This window comes from Trachinotus anak, unplaced genomic scaffold (assembly GCF_046630095.1).
Source record: "Trachinotus anak isolate AG129_WGS33_773 ecotype Australia unplaced genomic scaffold, CSIRO_AGI_Tana_v1 ptg000024l, whole genome shotgun sequence".
Classification (NCBI taxonomy): Eukaryota; Metazoa; Chordata; class Actinopteri; order Carangiformes; family Carangidae; genus Trachinotus; species Trachinotus anak.
Window position 1 is genome coordinate 14814246 of NW_027273875.1, and position 20924 is coordinate 14835169.

A 20924-nucleotide genomic window follows, 5' to 3' on the forward strand; every position below is an offset into this window, starting at 1 on the left:
TCACACTGGTCCAACCTTTACCTTGGTGTCAAAACACTGATCACAGCCGGCTGCTAACTACACGCACACCGACCCAGGAGTAGACGCAGTTTCCTCAGTCCTAATGTGAAGCTTGAATAAGATCCTGCGTGTTTTTACAGCCTCTCCACTGCATGTTGTTTTTGCCTCTCGGGCATGGCAGGAGCCTGCAGTCAGCGCCGCCAACAAGAACTAATGAATTAACATGAGGGTCAATCCAAGCTCAGCTGGCTTGGTCCAAAACAATATTACACCACTGAATTATGCTGCACCGCCCAATCACGAAGCAGTAAATTGTTTGAGACAATGAATTGTTAATTCATTTATTTAGAATTGTTTTTGAATAGGGGTCAAATTTGAAAACTAAACCCAGAGTGATTACCTCACTAATTTGCACTTTTACATTAGTGTGTGTTGGGCCTGGATTGATTGCAACACTCCTCACCTGAGTTGACTTGGCCACAGTTACAGCAAATATGCTGCAGCTTTATTTTCATATACACGGATGATTCTAGAGTTTGTTGGGGCTCTAGGTAAAAAATTGGCAGGGGGTCCCTCAAATTAAATAAATTTAAATGTATGAAATCTAAACATGTTTTTTTAAATTTAAAGTAGGATTTTCAAAATATGAATATAAAGAATGTTTAAAACCTTGTAATAATAAATATATAACTGACTTACTTCAAAAGTGTCACATTGTAAATAACCCATACTATAAGGTCTGTGCTCATCAACACATAAAGCTCTTTAAGGAGGTCTCCTTCTGAGTGGTGTTGGCAACTTTTCTCTGATTTTCACTCTAGATTTGGAGACTTTTAAAATCTTTACTTTTCTTCATTAAAAGCAGCCAGTGACAAATCCTCACTCCTCTTCTCTCCTTCTCAGTGAATGAGCTCTGATGTGGCTCTGGACTGACGTTTTCATGGGCTGGGACAGAGCAGCAACACGTTCAGTCGACCAATCATCAGCCAGACAGAGACTTAAACAAGCTGTGAATGGGAAACTTAACTTTACTGTCTTAGTTTGATTTTGTTTTGTCAGAATAGACAGAGTTAACACCAGTGAATCAATTCCACTCCTCTATTCATCATACTTCAGTCACACAGTCTGAACAACAGCCTGCATAAAACAGTTTTTTAACATTAGCGCTAGATTTCGATGCACATTTAGGAGCTGCTTGAAAAAAAGGCTAATTATATAGGAAGTAACAGTCAGTTTAGTTTAATTTAATGATCTTTAGATTAAAAAAATCTTGTATGTATGAGGATCTTTACTGAAAATAGTTGGCAACATTGCCTCTGAGATGTCATTGCGAATCGACCAGGCAATGACATGGGGCCCCTTTAGGGAGGCTTCCTACTGAGATGTCGTTGCAAATAGTCCACCTGTTGTTTCAGGGGCAGGGAGCCAGATTCTGAGACACTGATGTGGAGTAAAGTTTGTCAGCCCTCAGGGGCCCTCTAACAGCCTGGGGCCCCAAGCGGTTGCCTGACTTACTGGTTCACAAGCTGCATCTCTGTTCATATGTATTGCATTTTCTTGAAGCAATAGCACATCACCTAAAATCAATGCTTCACTTTTACCTCCATTGTTTTTATAGAATATGGACACATTAAAACATTACTGTAGTGCTGTAACAGTGAGTTTATAAACTGAAAAACACAGAGGCAGAGAAGCAGAACATCACCACAATAATATAATGTGGGAAACCAGATGACAAAAACATAATTCTTAAGGCAATAATCTACATTTCCACCCTGGTAGCAAAAACCTACTGTTATATGCAATAACAAAGCAAGGGCCCACTGATGAATTCTGTTTTTGGGATAGAATTGATTATAAAATAGACATACTATAGATGATTTTGAATATTTTTTTCCATTGGTTATTGGTGTTTGCATCCAGAATTGTAATATACACACATAATACAGCCAGTAAATGATTTTGTTTGAAAGGTTGGGAATTGAATCAAAATGCAGTTTTTCCTGGTGTAAAATCAGCCTCTAGTGAATTAAAATGAGTTTTGGTTCAGGGCCACATGCGCTGCCTGACTGTGTCCCTGCTCACTCAGAGACCCAGTGGGAATCAGAACCTGCAGTTCCAGCAGTGAGTCACCCTGAGAAAACCCAGCTCCCCTTCATGCACACACCATCCATCGAAAAAAACAACAACACAGGAGGTAGGAGCAGATGAGGGGGGACAGAAAGGTAGGTGACTCATTCATGTTCTCCCCCAGATCACCACACACACACACACACACGCAGACACAAAGCATGAAGTGTGTGAGTGGCTGATGAGAGGCAATATTTCGATGACAATGCTCGAAGGACAACAGCGACAGGCCGCTCGCTTGCATCAGGTGTTGGTGGGTGGCTGCTGAGCGGATGATGTCAGAGGGAATAATGCAGTACGTTATGTGGCGTTGGCTGGACCAGAAAGGTCATTAACGTTAGTCATGATTATTCATAGTTAGAGCCCACACATGGAAATATCAACCACTGAGTCATGGTAAGTTTCACGCTGCCTACAAGTCAGCGTGGAGCCTGAATGTATGCATGTGTCTTGGATTTGGTAAAGTTATATAAGTTTAAGATGGACACATAAGAAGGTTTCAGAAAATATTTCAGGTCAATCAAAACTTGAACTGGGTAACATGGTGCATTTCCTCATAGTAAAATTTTTCTGCAAGTTTTCGAAAGATCTGTTTTCATGTTCCTGTTGAAATCTTGTTCCTTTGAGGTGATCACAAAGGCTTCTTTTAATGCAGTTTTATTCTGGTCATTTAAGGACAGTTCCAGTGTTTTCGCTACACAGGTTTTACTGCTGCTCATTTCCAAGAAGCCAGTTTTTTGGATTTTCTGTCCTCCGGCAGCTGTTGGATTCAATGTAGCGGGATAAGAAAATCAACTTGCAGATACATTAAACTATCTTGAGATAAAACTTCATCAGTGAACAGCATGTTGAAATGTAATGTAAAAGTGCAGGTACAAGGAGTTTTGCCACTTGTTGGGGGCACATCTAATGCCGGCCTCACACCAAATGACTTTCCAAGGGATTTCACAGTTGCACTCACCGTATCCGACATTTTTAGTCTTGGCTTGTGCAAATAGTGACGTTCAGTGATGCCTTCTCCAGCACCAAACAGGAAGCAGGAAACTGAGTTGACAGTGAACATGGAGACGGGTGTAAGGCTGGCATTAAATACAGGGGGGAAGCAAGAGACATTGGACTCTAGGAAAATAATTTCAAAATAAAACAGGAAATCATAAATACAAAAAATCCAAACACTCATTTTAGGGCCAGGTCATGACAATCTCACAGGAATCTATTCTTGCAGATATTGACCCAGTCTTTATTAAAGAGTGAGACTAAACTAAACTCTGTAACTTATGACTTATTGTCTTTAGATGTGAGAGGGTGTCAGACTTTAGTATTGTCAAAGTCTTAGTATCTGGTTCCTGATTCATAATATTCATTAGTAATGTCAGATATTAAGTCTGACAGAAAAGTGATGAAAATGATGATGTCACTGTTTTATAATCTTGAATTAAAAAGGTCGCTGTTTTGCTTGTGTTTGCCCAATCAGGAGATGAAGCTTACCAACAGCACCTGAATGCAGCACCTGACAGATTATTCAAAACAAGCTTTCACACACCATGGTTCTGAAATGTCACCAAACTAATAAAGGTCAGTAAATGTTCATTCAGATGTAATGGGCCTTTGAGAGGCAGTTGATTTTGGGGTGTTGTCCAAAAAAAAAAAAAAAAGAAAATGTAAAACAAAAACAAAAATGTCCAAAATGTAAATACGTGAATGCAAAACCAGCAATGTGGTCATTTAAATCTGTATGAATTGTACTTGGAGGCTGCGCAACAAACTGTAAACACAGCTCTAATACATTATCATGTCCAGTCTATATAAACAGTTGCTTACTTCGTACACTTGCAGCAGACATGAGGGAGCATCATCATTTATTTGGAATGGTGTTTGTGTCAACCTGATGAATAATCACTGTATTTTAGCTCTGTGTTAAGTCTCTATCATCTCCACTAAGTTCACTGGCTGGCCTCTAACTGTGTCTGTCTGTTTTAGGGATGAACAGGTAGTGGCCAGTGAGCCGGAGAGCCAAAACAATGACCTGAAAGAGGCTAAAATGCTTTGCAGAGCTGAGGGGAACTTCAGAGTCAGGAGGTGTGGGTGCTGGGGGTTCATCACTCACATGTCATCATTTGAACTATTATCAAAATAAAAACATTGATAATAGCAGATTTAATATACACCTTTATTATCTGTGTAATGTATTGGGAACTGCTACATCGACACAGGCCCATAAATGAGCTGTGGATACAGAGATATTGCACTGCTGAGACTGACTTCCAGATGCTTGTATTTCACAGGTTGTGGCAGTTGTAGGCTGTTGTAGTCCAAATTGCCTTAATCATATAACAAAATGTTTATTATGTGCAAGCCAACATCAGGACGGGTCCTGAAGTGTGGGGAGATTAGATTCTCTCCAAAAACAAAAGCCACTTCAGTGAGGTGAGAGGGACTATGACTGATTTTTATCACAATGAATAATAATCAGATAATGATAATCAGTCTGGTAGCCTCAGTCAAGGTAACTAACATACATACTGTATCGAGTTTTAGCAGTCATAGCACCATCCTCCATATTGAGCCCTTTAATACGCATACAGTACCATGATAATGTGACATATTGACAGAACCACTGAACACAGCTCAGCCACTTCTGAGACTTGAGAGGGTAAAATCAAAAGTAAGAGTTAAGAAAACACTTGGACCTGAATTATAAAATACTACTCACGTAATTTATTATGAATCAAGGTATCAGGATGGTAATGAATGAGCAGCTCACTTGCAAAGGGTATAATAGCAGGTCTGAATGGATGGGAGGACGACAGTCATCGTAGTGAGTCACAGTGCTACGTGGCAGTGGGTCAGACCGACGTATTTCTCCCGCCCAACTCTTTAATCATCAGTGTCCTTCAAGATCCAGTCCAGCTGGGATCATTTGTATGCAGGGGAAGCCGAAGTATTCAATAAATCGATGCTGCTTACCTGAGGCGTGTCAGTGTGGAGGGCTACCTTTACCTGAAGTGAGTGTCAAATAGCAGCTGCTTTGCAAATCTAGAGGTACTTGTCCTTCACATCACGCTCACAAGCAAACTTAATGCTAAGGCACTCTACTGTATATGGCAAAGATACAGAGCTGAGAGTTTGTAATGTTCGAGCTTTTACAGTTAAGACAAAATGAGCAGCTACTCATGAGGTTGACATTTGTGATTTTGAGTGAAATGTCTCAACAACTATGGATTACTATGATATTCATCACAGATATTTAGGAGGAATTTGTAATTTTCTTCTTCCTCCAACATCAGGTCAAAACTGTGATTTGTCCAGTGCTTTGGTTTATGACCAAACAACTGCAAAACTAAAGAACCTCATCTGCATTTCAAACGTTAGCATGCTAACACACTAAACTAAGACAGTGAGCATGGCAAACATTATAACTGCATGTTAGCATTCTGAAGTTAGCATTAAGCTCAGAGCACCACTGTGCCTCAGTGCAGCCGCACAGAGCTCGTGACTCGTTTGATCTTGTGCACAAGATTTGAACTTTTGCACTTTTGATTTTCCAGGACTTCAGAGGGCTCCGTATTAACCAGTGGATTCTTATTATGTGTAAGCCATGCGTCAACCTGGATGGCTGAGGTGGAGCTAATTTGAAGTATTGCAGGAACAGTTTACAGCTCCTGCACAGTCACGGTCCACCCCCACAGGTATTTTTACTTAGTGCATGATTAGACCTTTTCTGAGGAATGTGTGGGAGCGTACAGACTGGGATTTATTTAACATCTCTCTCACTCTCCCGTTATTTTTACTGAAGGAGAAGTTGTACGCATGTTCAAGTATGTCAAATTAGGTGATGTCAGGTAAACCTGACCCCAACTGGACCAGGTGCCACAAAACCAAAATAAGTGAAAGCACTTGCATAATAATGCAGGGCTTTTTTTTAATAATAATGCCTCATATTAAAATCTAAGTAATTAGTAACTATTGCTATTAATGTAGCAAACAGCACAAAATTTCCCTCTCAAATATAGAGAGTAAGAAGTTTAACTTGTACAGCACTTGAGTAAATGTACTTGGCTGCTCTCCATGACTGTTTAATACACATGTCTCTGTTGTAAATGATAGCAAAAACAAAGATGACGAGGCAGCGCAAAGCAGCACCAGACTGACAGAGTCTCACAGCCATAATCTGCTGTAAAACAGGCGAGGCCCCGCTGAGAAATTTCCCCCGCAGTTGAGACTTAAATTCTGATCACCCAGCGTGCAGTCTGGAAATGCTGGCTTACACTTAAAAAAAACACACAATCCAGTGTTTGGAAAGATTATTCAGCAATTAAGCAGTGGTTGCCATCTGGCTTCAGTGTGCGCTGCACACTGTGTTCAAGCTGCTTTGCTGTGAGAGCATATTCAGCCCATACACTATGTTTACAGGTTTTGCGATACATCTATGAGCAAATGAGTTTTACTGTGAAATTAATCATTATGTTCATTAGTGCATTACAGAGTCAAAGGGTAATACACTTATCTAAATCATTTCCCTGTAATTATAGAGTCTATAAAAAAGTGTCGCCCCCCCCCGAAGTTTTAATTCTGTCTCTCTTCAACACTGAACCAAAGACACTGATCGACGTCTCTACACAGTGATCTAAATTAAATACACAAATATAAAATACAATATACTTGTTTGCATAGCTTCCCTCCCTCCAGTTTTCTACCCAGTAAAATTGTAGAAAATCCATCATTAATGATTCCCACTTTGGCCCAAGAAAACTTCAGCTACTGAATGTGACTGAGAGCTGATGCTGCATGTGGAGGTGAAGTCACAGCTTTTCTGTTTAAAGTTTTACTCAAGTCAAGTCAGTAATAAACATGAAAAACTAGATTAATAATCATGTTCAACATTACAACGTTAGCCTACAGTTAAGTTGGTTGCTACAACGCAGTTTTATTTTTTCAAGTGGCTGCAGTTCATCGCACAATGAAATTTTAAAAACCCCTAAAGAGGACATGTTATGGCCACTTTTATTGTTCATCCTTTTATTCCCGGTGTCTACTAAAATAGATTTACATACTTCAGGGCATCACTTTTCACCCTTGGTCTTAAACGTTTTTTTTAGAGCTCAGGGGCTGTTTGCACAAAACACCTTAAATTAAGATTTTACCTTAACGTCTGACTTCAGGTTTCCTGAAAATAAAATTAGTCGCACAAAACATCCTGAAGTCTTCCTTTGAGGTTTTCTTAAAATGCTGACTTAAGTGTCTCTGATTTTCTCCTTATCTTGGTCTTATACTTAAGAAATCCCCTAAAGTAAGTTAGGCTGTTGCATAAAAGACCTTAGTGACCAAACTAAGGAAAAAGAACTGAAGGTAGCTCTGACTCTATCTTAACTCAATGTGGTCAAGTTTTTGGTGATAAATAAAGAAAATTAACACATCCCAAAAAGAGTGTTTCACAATTTGGAGACATACTTAAAGGTGATTTTACATTACAGATTTGACCGGTAGTCACTTTATGATTTCTCCGAGCGTCTAGAGTTGGATTACTCCACTTTGTGCAGCTATGCTCCTCCAGCCCCTTCATTATTAATGGTTACTCGGCAGTTTCATGCTCTGGATCTTTACAGTCGAGGTATTTAATGTCCGCAGATAAGCGGTGTGCTGGGTCACTCACTGAGGGTAAACGCCCATCAAAACAACATGAAGATGAGATAGTAGGGCACTCTTTTTATGTTACCGACTTCCCAAAAATTATAACAGGTGTCACAAACTAATGCCAGAAAACAGTCTCCATGGAAACTGTAGAATTTTACAGCTCTAAAATCTCCTTCACTGCTGAAAATTACTTAACCTTTTTCCATAAGTAAACCTTTACGGGATTCTGTGCAACAACCTGAAGTAACTTCTTCAGCTAAGAAGAAATTGAACTCTAAGTGTTATAGAAAACTTGGATGGGTGCATCTGTTCAAAATATATACTGGGCACTCATGAGGTTTATGTTTGATGATGGATATGTAGCTTACATGTCAGCAGCAGAATCAAACCTTATAACATTGGACATATCACAAGCACAGGGTTTGAGAATCTGTAATGGGTCATTCAAAACATCTCCAGTATCAGCAATGGGAGAAATGTGTTTAAGGATCAGGAGAGTGAAGTCAATGCTGGCATATTGGGTCAATCTCCAGGGACAATGTAACAAACATCCTACTAAAAGACTGCTGAGAGCATAATGAGACTAATTGAATAGCTTTTGGGTGAGTAGGTGAGGTGAAGGCAGAAAGCCTAGGGTTACTCCTCCCTGGTTATTACCCTTACCAAATATTAACCTTATTTACAGAAAGAATTGGGAAATAAATCAGAGCAACTTACAGCATGGCTCATTGTCCAGAAATATTTCAAGCAGACTCAGACTCTGTATTTATATTCACAGATCCTGATGCAGGATGTGCAGGTGCAGCAGTATATGTCCCAACATTTATCAAGAAAAAGGTGACAGATCATGTGTCAGTTTATACAATTGCATCAGATGGGTATTCAGCACTTACAAGCATAAGATCAAGCTGATTATTTAGAACTGATATTAGTAATGAAATATCACTCATCTCCGAATAGGTCATACAGGACTCAATTATACATTACTTAAAATAGGTAAGCACCCAAATGCACACATTGTAACCAACTAGAAAGAGTCAAATATGTACTGCGTTATTGTAGGGAATACAATATTAAGAGAAATCACCTCTTTCAGTCACTGAGGAGGGAAAAACCCTATGACTTTTCATTGCCAGGTCTCTTGAGTAAATCAGCAAACAAGATGGTGACATTATTAAGTTCATAAATGCATAATCTCCTGATCCACACTCCAGTGGCAGTAGTGCACCTATAAGCCAAAAAACACCAAAGAAGAAGAACAAACGGTTTGGGCTGCTACCACGATGTCGGTTCTGCCTCACCAGTTTGAGCCAGCGTCAGATCTTAAACAAGAAGATGATAGACCTGGGCCACTTTCAAAGGTTGGAGCAGGAAAACAAGTGTGCCCTATGCCAGGCAGTCAAATTGGGGGAAAAGTGGAGAAAAGTGACGTAAATAATGTCGCTCGACAGTCTGCAAAGGACTTCACATGACAATATTCTATATAACCTGAAATTCTTTTATGAAAAAACCATTTGATTTTAATCTGTCGACACTTATGGACTAAAGGAATATAAATAATTGAGGTCAGACAGTTGGACTTCATGACTGCTTCAAAGGTATGGAGTCAACATCATTTAGTCTTCACGCTATGATGATGATGGTAAATCTGAATGTTTTACTTAGAAATGAGCTGAATAGTTAAATTGTGGATATTTTATCAGAGCTAATGAGGTATAGCATGTCAATGTTGACAAACATTTAAGCATTTATATTTTTGTGTGTGTTGCTACACTGCTTCACACTAATGTCATCAGGTCACCAACACCCTGGTTAAATATCACAAATCCACAATAATAATAATACAGATTTACAAGCTGTGAGCCTGAGTCTTCTGTTGGGCTACATAAAGTGGGAACTGCCCCATCCTTCAGACATAAAAAACTGTAAAATGCAGCATCGAACTGTGCATGGTTTTGAAGCAGTCTTCACAGTAGCAGGATCACAGTAAGATGTTTGAACAGTGGAGGGAACCATGGAAACATTGAATCAGACACTGAGTTCTTTGTGGTTCATACAAACTAGATTTCTCAGATAGTTAAGAACACCATGTCTTTTCAGTATGGCTATAAAACGAAAAAAAAAAATCCTGGCCTTCATTTTAAGTAGTTTTGAGCTTTGCTGACTCTTGAGCTTGCAGGGAGAGTCCATCTTGCAGCGGGGCTACACTGAAGGTCTGGGAAGTAAAGCCCAGCCCCGAACAAGGCATTTCATGAGAAAGTGAGAAATGTGTTTTTTGCCCTGACACAGTTACTCCCTTTGGTGTGTACTTTGAGCCTTGTGTCTTTGTAAACCACTTGCATGCACAAAAATCTTTATGACACGGTATAGGAATGAGAAAATTCTGACAAGCATAATAGGTCCTCTTTAAAGCCAAACTAAGTCCTGCTCTTAAAACGTGTTGTAGTATGCAAGAAAACCACAACTTGGTAGATGATTTGTTTTCCAGCAAGTCACCGATCCCAAGAAGAAAACTGCTGAAGAATGGCTTAAAACAACTTTGTTGATGTATTGGTTGTAATGGTTGGAGATATTGGAGAGGCCATCTCAGAGTCCAGATCTTTGATCATTTGAAAATTTGTGGCTGAGCTTGACAGGCAGACATGGCTGGCAGAGTTTGAGCTGTAGTGTCCAGGTCCTGGTCAACACTGGATTTGCTGCCAAATCTGCACATATAATGACTCAGATGATATAAAAACATATGTAAACATGGATTTTATATTCTATAGTTGTAATATATTAAATTGCTCTGTGGACATAAAAATAATTTTTGAGTATTTTTTATAAGCACTGTTTATTGGTTAGTTTCAACCTGCAGGAAACTGTCATTCAAATAAATGTTGAGTGAATTGATAAAAGTGGAGGTGTGGTAATTCATTCTCTCCCATGTGCATCCAAACTGTTGAAAAGCCATTTAAAGTTCTTGGGAAAACACATGACGCAGGTGCATAAAACTCAGCAGATCATCTTATCAGCCAATGATCTGTTCAGGTTTCAACTTAGGTGTCACCAGACATTTTCAGATACCATCCATGTGTCTGCACATCAGTTTTTGCTCAGTGCCTCATCACAAAGCCAGAACAGGCCACACATTTCATTTAACACTTTCCTTTCCCTCTCCTTCCACAATGCATCAGTGTCTTGCTCCCTTGCTGCCTTTTGCCCCTTTTCCCCTCTCCTCACTCACTTCTACATCTCATTTGTGCATCATTCAGCTCCTCTTATTCTACTATTGTGCAGTCTTTGGTTTTGTGTTGATATGCAAAGTTGTGCTTTTAGGTGGACGAGTGCGATAAGAGGATGCAGTGCAGCCCTGCATATGGAAGGGCTTGAGGGCTTGTTGCCATTATGGGTTTTCTCTTTGCACTAAATGTACCACTCCATGAAGTTACACGGCAGATAAAGCACCACTTTGAGTTTGGTCCATAGAAGGGTAGTCTTATGTATTTGCTATGTTGGCTAAAACTGCACTAATCAATATTTTTCATATCAACACTGGATTAAATGATTATGTGTAATGGGAAAGGGGTCCCTTGTGGTGATCGACCCAAAGAAAATTATTGCAAGACTGCAGTTTTCCTCAGCTCTACACAGCTTTTGTGCTGAAACTTTACTGTTTTACTGTGACTCCGTGTCCACTGGGTGTTTAAGTCATTGTTGGCTAACATCAGCCTTATCAATCAATAGTATGACAATATGACAGTGTTGTTTTTACATCTTGTTGTGCTGCCCCCTAGTGCCCGAAATAATCAACGCACAAGGAAACACACAAAAACAGACAATTCACAGTCCAGCTACTGTGGGTGAAAATGTTCAACAATGTGACAACACAGGGACAGCTTTCAGAATAAATGCTGCAAAGAAAACATATAAACATGATGCAAATATATAAAACACAACCACAGTAAAAACCAACCAAATGGGCTTCAGATCGGGTTAACAGGTTAACAGTAGGTAAGTAGAGTAACATCTGAATCATGTAATCACATACGTTAGCTCATTTTCCAACACTACTGACATACTATTGACTTCAACTTCATGTATCACCATGGCAACAATATCCATGTCCCAATCTCTCAGATGTGTTTATTGCTTTTTAATGTCACAGTTGTAACACATCTGTGTTGTTGTCTGTGCTATATCAAGTGTTTCTGCACATTTGGTTGTGCTTTCCTTCTTCGAGTGTGTTGTCAAATTTGTGAAGATGTTTTCTTAATTTGCTTGTGTTTATATAGATAATCTGCATGTCGTTGTCTTAAGTTGCAGTATGTTGAGCTCTGAGGAGTGCTGTACAACCCAGTATCCACTGGAATTATGACTGGACAGTTCTGCATCTCATGATATGATATGTGATGTATGTCCAGCGCCAGCAATCTGTGCCAATACAGGACGTGGTGAGCTCTGTCTGTAGTGACGCCAACTGGGGTCACTACAGGTCGGGGTATTGGGGTGGTGGGTTGGGTGTGTATCACAAAGAACCTTTAATTAACCATGATCTTAAATTAACTATAACCAACTATTTTAGATCCTGAAGCCTTAATCTATCCTTTGCCAACCATACTTATTGTCCATTATTTTTCCCTACAGTAGCTGCAAAGTGCAGGTATTGTAGAAAGTGAGAATTTTAAAAATGTTGGCATTGGAAGTAAAAAAAAACTTGCAAAATGCAGAATCCTCCAATACTGACACTGATTATCTTCTTAACTTGGTCCCACCTGGGTGAATGACACAGCCAGTGTGCTCTCACCACTTTAACTTTGGTCCATAGAAGTGTTGTGGATTATGTAGTGTGTTTAGGACCTCTGCTCTCCCCACGCCATCAGGTTTGTGTTTTCAGTGGAAACACATTTTCTCCACCCCATCTGCTCTGTTTGAGGTGAACTGCAGGAAACTCGCTGCTGCTTTTGTAAAAAAAAAAAAAAAAAAGGGCAACAAACTGTAAAGGATGACCATGTTGAAAAGCAAAGTTTGCATGTTGGCAGTAGAAGCATAAAAACACACACAACATACATGTGGGAGCTTCTTGAGTCTCCTGACAGCAGAGAAGCAGCAGCTCCAGGAGGAGGGCGAGCTCTGTGTGCGAGGATTGCACTGGCAGATGGGAATGAGCAGTACTTTTCATGCCGAGACCATTAACATGCACCAAGGACCTAGAGGTCTCTATTCACCCAGCAGAGACGGTATATACAGTATATACTGTATGGAAATCTGTTCAGTATCCTGTAAAGCTGAAAATCATTTCTGAGCTCAAGTTATTGTGTTACCTTTGAATAAGGTCAATAAAGAAAAGAAAAATTAAATTCCACCAGATCTTTCACATCTGTCAGGTTGAACGTCCAGGACATCATCATTAAATGCGTGTTGCATTTAATGATGATGGGCTACGATGAAAGAACACCAGTGAGCCAGTGCATGTCCACATTCATTAGTCTGGTCTGGATGGATAGTCAGATGAAGGAAGTGTCCCACCTTATACATCGGTTTGTATGGGAGGAAATGTCATCACTTACTTATGTTGTAAAAATAATTTAATAATAAGAGGGAACCATCTCACCATTAACAACATGGTGAAATACTGTTTTTTAATGGATTCTGGAGTTGTCTTCTCTGCTTCATACACAGTAGATCAGTGAGACAAGTGAGATCTGTTTATCTCCTCACACCTACTGTTCTCTATTTATTAACACACCTGTCTTCATTTGTCTGTTTTCTTGGCATGGTGAATTCTCTGAGAGGAAATCAATAAATAATTGTTCACAAAAATGTGATGAGCACTTCCATTTTGCACAAAATATGCTGAGACAATTAATAATACAAGACAGGTATCCAGATCAATATATACTGTAGGTAATCTGATCTAGAATATTTAATGGCTGTGTTTTGCTGCCTTATTATTTATTATCAATATCAATTACTGTAGATTGTGATAACGAGTTTAGTGTAGTGGAAAGTTTGGACGACAGCTACATCACTGTAGTTTAAAACAAAGATCATTGATGATAGTTCTTCATCTTCACCAGATTCTTCACCATCACCTCCCGTCCTCTGACTCAGGTTTGACTGTATGGAGGAGACAGAGGGAGCAGGGGGACCAGCAGTCCACCTGCCCTGAGGGACACAGCAAGCTCTGGAGACCCTATCAGTGGGGTGGGATCTGCTCCGGATCCAGACCTTGTTCTCTGTCTGCTCAGTTCGGCTGGCCTCCTACCACAGGTGGGTGCATTTCCATAATTTAATGATACTGATGTTTAGAAACCATTATGTGTAGTTTTGACAGAAAATCAATATTAGTCTTACTCTGTTGTAGTCTACCTCATAAAATTATCCCAGTGCAGCCAGAGTAATGTTCCTCCAAAAGGTTGACAGAATATATCACCAAAGCCGCAGGTTCTTGAGGGTTCAGGTTATGGGGATCTCCAGGTAATCAGATGTTACACTATACCGATCTCTCTGATTCCACGGTGAAGGCCAATGGTTAGCATTGCTTCCTGACCACAGGCTTAAAGACTCTCTGTGCTCTGGTAATTTGACAGTAAAACTTTATGCTGCTCTGGTTAACCTCATCAGGCTGAAAGACTTTAGATGTCCAGACTCTAACTCATAACTGTGGTCTTTTATAATAAAGGCTTTTTCTCTGTCTCCTTTATTCTCAGCAAACAATCATATTCCCTCTGAACATAGTTTATGTATACCTTTCACATGAACTCAGGCCTTTGTGACATGCAACCAGGTGGTTGCGTGTTCTGCCAACTTAGAGGACAAGCTCAGTTGCCCCAGTCCCTTTTGATTACAGAGGCTTTTTCTAAAGCTTATTCTGCAAAGGTGGATGATTATTTCTCTTACTGTTCATCTCATTCCACAAGAAAAATGCTTCTCCTATGGGCTTTGTCTAAAGTGATATTGAAGGATATCTCCTCTCCACCCAAATTGAGTACACTTAACAGCTTTTGAGATTTTATCATCTCATCGGCATTTGATGGCCCCAAGTGGGGTCAGGCTCATCAGGATATGATTGAATGTGTCATTGTTAAGGCACTCTGGGGAAATTTCAGCCTGGTCTCCTGAAATGTCTGGAAATGTGCATGGTGTCTAAAAATCCCAAGTTATCTGTGCATGAAAAGAGAGAGAAATAAATCTTTTCCACCAAAGTATTTGACTAAAGGTTTAGAGAAAGAAAAAAAAAAAAGTATAGTGATCAGAGTGACAGATGGACATACTGTATACACGTGTTTTTAAACTTTTTGCAGTTTCTTGCCGGTACCTGGTGATGGTGGTGGTGATGGTGATAACGGTCACTTGCCAAGAGCCTCAGGCATTTTTGTGTTTACGAGACAAGAGGTACATCATCCTAGGATCATACATCCTCTGATCAGCGCTACTTCTTCATATTCTTCAGTAGTATTATGAGATTGGATGGGCTGAGGCTAGCTGACTAGCATGCTAACCTAGTTGAAGAAAAGAAGTGATAGAAATAGAAGCAAAACTATAGAGTTGTTTTCCACCTCTGAGTAAAGGAATGCATTTTTGAAGATGAACTTGTAGAGTTTCTTCTAGACTGGTAAGTGAACAGCTGCTAATGTTTATGTTGGCTATGTAATTGAATTTATAGTTAAATTCTTTTAAATTTGACCAGGTATTTTGCTTAAATACTGCAAACAGTTTGAGCTCCACTGCCTCCTGCATGTGTTTGAAACATGCAAGACAGTAGACAAGCCAGGTTTGCTGCCGAAACAAGAACAGAAACAGAGTGGAATACCTAAACTTCACCTTGACATTGGTGGTGAGAACTTTCTTAAACACCAGATAATGTACCTTCAGACATTTGTCCTTGACCATTGCTTGACCAAGTGGACACTGCAGTGAACAGGTCTAATGGAATAAACTAAAGAAACAGACTGGCACATAAACACCTGTAAAAACACAAACTGCAACATGCTGTTTCAATTCTTCAGTTTTTGTATGAATTAAATAATCAAGATTTAGTGTGTTAAGTAGTGATATTCAGAGATGCTGTGAATGGATTTTGTTGCCTTTGGACAGGTAACCCACCATAGCTGCTAGGATTCTATTTATATTGTACTTATGTGCCACAGCAAATACATTTTGGGAGAAATTCAATCTGCTAGAATTATGTTTTTTATCAATATAATGAGGAGAGATTTTCAGTGCACTTATCTGCCAACTGGCAAAATGTTTATACTCAATTGGAAAAACATTCACTGACAGCAGTTTTCACTTGTTTCCCACAGTATCCACTTATAACAACTAAAGTGAGATCATTGTTTTTTAAGCTCTTGCTTAGGTTCTCATAGCACTTGGTTATGGTTGGGGAAAGCTTGTGATCTTTTTCATGATACTGAAAAAGTCAACACTGACATGAAACCGCGTCGAGACTCGACATGTTTCCTTTATTAAACCTGCAGGAACCATTGTTTTGGCTACTTGGGGGCAGCAGAAACACTGACATACAGTTTCATTGTCTTGATATGTAACTTGTTAGAGAAGTTAAATTATTTCCACATTGAGCACTTACAGAGCAACATTAGCATTCATCCGCAGTGGTGTTTGTTTCCACCTGATGAATCTAAGTCCACTATTCACTGTCTTTTAGCTCTGTTTTTGGTCTCCACCGACTCCTGGGGGAAATATCTGACTCTTTAGCTACTAAATGCTCATAAGCTTGTTGCCAACTCTGTCTGTCTGCTGCTTGGTTCTGAGTGGTGTACAGGGTTTTGTTTTGTTTTTTTTTTTAGAGTTTTTCCATTGAAAACATGATGCTATGAGAGCTGCAGATTCAGGTGATAATTCTCTGTAGGTTCATCACTACCAGAGACACAATTCACATTGCACATGAAAATATTGACTGGATCCACTTTAACCACAAAATCAGGATCATTGCCCAACCTCAACCAAATGTTTTTGCCTCTGAACCAAACTACACACAGACTCAGGCTGCCAACTCCAGTCTGCAGACTACAAGATGTGTGTTGAATACCATTCACTCTGACTGAGTCCTTACTATTAGTAAGTAAATGGAGCATTTCCTTTACTGAAAAAACACTGATAGTGAACATGTCCATTCAATTTGGCTCAGACTGCAGAAGCTTCTTATTAGCCTCATATGTGCTTTTCTGCACAGACCAAGGACTAGATGTTGTCTTGTCACTTACAGCATAGCTCAGTTAGAGGGGATCTCTTCACAACCAGTATGGACAGGAGAAACAATAACCTCCCTCAGTTCACATACAGTCAGTTCACATACAGTCATACACGGTCTGAGACCAGATTCTGAATGAGACCTTTCCCAGTTACTGATTAAAACAGCGACCTGTCCAGGGTGTACCCCGCCCTTGCCCAGTGTCAGCTGGGATAAGCAGTTCAGATAAGCAGAATAGATAATGAATGGATGGATGGATGATTAAAACAGACTTGAACCTGTCCTCCTGTGTGAAGTTACAAGACTAATCGTTTCAATTGCCTCCTCTTTGATAGTTACACAACCACTTGGGGACATAGGTCAGCTGAGTGGTATGTGCCACAACAGACAAATTGAGTGACAACCTGCTGGTCCAGATGTGTCCAACCTGAGGGCAGCAGGGGCTCCAGTCTGACATAGGTAGGAAAATTGATAAAACTAGAGCTGAAAAGATGGAGGCCCTTTAGTGTGTCTGCTCTACAACAGGCTTTTCTTTAAAGTCTTCTGTTCCTCTGTTCAAATCGAGGTGCAGGATGTTAACCGTGTTAACCCTGTTTCTGGTTCTGTAAAGCCTTTCAGTCTTTCAAAAGTTATAGATTAAACATTTCCAGCTGCCCTCACAGGGAAACCAGCAGCTATGAAATCAGGCCATGCTGGAGAATGCAAACTAATTAATAGTAGCTGTGGGTTCATTACACCATTCCTCCTCTAAGTGCTAAAAGATATAAGATTCAGCGTGGGTAGCCCGTGGTCCCTCTGGAGGACTGGAGAGGCTTTTACACCAGGATGACACTTCATGCCTTGATTGCATTGCTCTCCAGTGTCAGTCCATTAATTTCAAATGAGACAACCTGCTACCACTGTAGTATTGCTCTACTGCACTTTGGTGAAAGTGGGGGTTGGTGGGAAAACACCAGGCTCTGTTAGTATGTACATGAGAGGCCGTGGGGACCAGGTTGAGAAAGAGAAAACAAAACAGGCTGTCTCTGTCTAATCATAGATTACAGATTCCAGTCACACAAAAGTATCACAGCCAACATTAGTCATCATTTGTCGTATTTCAGAAAATCAGCTGCAGTATTTGGCTGCTTTTGTACAGAGCAAACTGCCACAGTTGTTCACCTATAATGGAATTGACATTTATTTGTTTACCATTTGTTAATTGATACTGGAGACCACAGACTGTGAATAAAGATGGACATAGCATTTAAAGTATGATTAGTCAACAAGCAACAGTTGATCAATCAACTCATGTGGCACTGCTCCTAAGCCTCAATGCCCCCCCCCCCCATCTCCTGCAGCTGCATACTGACCACATCATCCCCACAAGATAGTAAAATAAGATAAGGCTCAAAGACATAACGACAGAGCAGCATCCTACACTTACTGCAGATGGCCTATAAGACTAAATTCATTATTTTTTCAGATTAGTTATGAATGTTGGATGTTATCAAATTTCCTTTAGTGTTGTAGTCTGGACATCCTTGTTTTTCATAAAGATTGAAATGGACTTTGGCACCCGATAAATAATACAGATGTTAAGTACAACTCTTACAGTATACGGAGGAGTTTGAAGGATATGAAAGATGGTTGTTCTCCTGTACCTAAGCTTTCAAAGGTGTACTTTAAAGAGTGTATAATGGTATCCTCCTAATAAATACATGAGCTTTATGAAAAATAAAGAGACCTTCATAAAGGCACGAAACTGTGAACGGCTCCGTGAAGGAACGTGAACATATAGGACAACATTCTTCATATTACTGGAATATTACTGAGGCTTGAAAGACAGCTGAAGGTTCAGATCCTCTCTACTCTGATCTCTTTTGTGTTGTACTCCACCTCAGATATGGCTCTTTAATTTTATGTTCTACATCTTCCACGTAGACCAGGCTGAAATACATCATAAATGAACAGTACATCATTGACGACCTGTTGGATCAGTCACATACAGTGCATCCAGAAAGTATTCGCAGCACTTCACTTTTTCCACATTTTGTTATGTTACAGCCTTATTCCAAAATGGATTAAATTCATTTTTTACCTCAAAATTCTACACACAATACCCCATGATGACAAAGTGAAAAAAGTTTGCTTGGAATTTTTGCACATAAGTTTTGTACATAAATATTCACAGCCTTTGCCATGACACTCAAAATTGAGCTCAGGTGCATCCTGTTTCCACTGATCATCCTTCAGATGTTTCTACAACTTGATTGGAGTCCACCTGTGGTAAATTCAGTTGATTGGACATGATTTGGAAAGGCACACACCCGTCTATATAAGGTCCCATAGTTGACAGTGCATGTCAGAGCACAAACCAAGCCATGAAGTCCAAGGAACTGTCTGTAGACCTCCAAGACAGGATTGTATCGAGGCACAGATCTGGGGAAGGGTACAGAAAAATTCCTTCCAAAATTCTCTGGTCTGATGAAACAAAGCTTGAACTCTTTGGCCTGAATGCCAAGCGTCATGTCTGGAGGAAACCAGGCACCGCTCATCACCTGGCCAATACCATCCCTACAGTGAAGCATGGTGGTGGCAGCATCATGCTGTGGGGATGTTTTTCGGCAGCAGGAACCAGGAGACTAGTCAGGGTCGAGGCAAAGATGAATGCCGCAATGTACAGAGACATCCTTGATGATAACCTGCTCCAGAGCGCTCTGGACCTCGGACTGGGGCGAAGGTTCATCTTCCAACAGGACAACGACCCTAAGGACACAGCCAAGATAACAAAGGAGTGGCTTTGGGACAACTCTGTGAATGTCCTTGAGAGGCCCAGCCAGAGCCCAGACTTGAACCCGATTGAACATCTCTGGAGAGATCTGAAAATGGCTGTGCACCAACGCTCCCCATCCAACCTGATGGAGCTTGAGAGGTTCTGCACAGAAGAATGGGAGAAACTGCCCAAACGTAGGTGTGCCAAGCTTGTAGCATCATACTCAAAAAGACTTGAGGCTGTAATTGCTGCCAAAGGTGCTTCAACAAAGTACTGTGCAAAGGCTGTGAATACTTATGAATGTTGTTGATGTTTTTTATTTTTAATAAATTTGCAAAAGTTTCAAGCAAACTTTTTTCACTTTGTCATTATGGGGTGTGTAGAATTTTGAGGTAAAAAATGAATTTAATCGATTTTGGAATAAGGCTGTAACATAACAAAATGTGGAAAAAGTGAAGTGCTGTGAATACTTTCTGGATGCACTGTAGATCCCGTAAAAGTTCTATTCAAAATAGATCTGTAGAATATAGAATAGATGTGTTGTTCATATAAACTAAATTTCTAATTGTTAAAAAACAGGAGCCCAAGCAGCTGTTCAAACTTGAAGTGAATTGCATCCAAAGTGAATCATCATCAGTACTGAACTTTAACAGCTGCTGTTAACAGTGAAACTGAAGTATCAATATGAAGCACATGAAGTCTTTAGTCAGAGGTATGTGAAAGCAGAACAACCTCTTTAAGTTGAAAACAGGGGTTAAATTGAACTATTTGGCAGAGTTGAGTTATGCATAGACGTTTGGAAGGATTTCCCTTCCCCATAATCCTTCTATAAATGGGAAGAACATTAGACTCGCATTTAACCAAAACCAACATGGAGCAAAAATAAAGACTTTACTTGGCAGCAGAAAACCACAGTGACATACGGACACCATGGGTTCCTTAAACTTATCCAATTCACATTACTATCTTTAAATACCTTTCTGCAAAGCTTTTTCAAACTGTCTCACACTTGTGACCCTTAGTGGATGAACTACTTAGTTTCTGAAGGCTCCCATGGCAAAAATCTTTTCCATCTTCATTCAAGCTGTTTAATATGCAGTGACACTCAAAGGAGTCATCTTTTGCTTTTACTTTTTTTTTCATAAAACACTGACTTGCAACATGAGGAACCTGAGGCCTGTCTGAATGGTGGCAACAGTTTCATTTGTA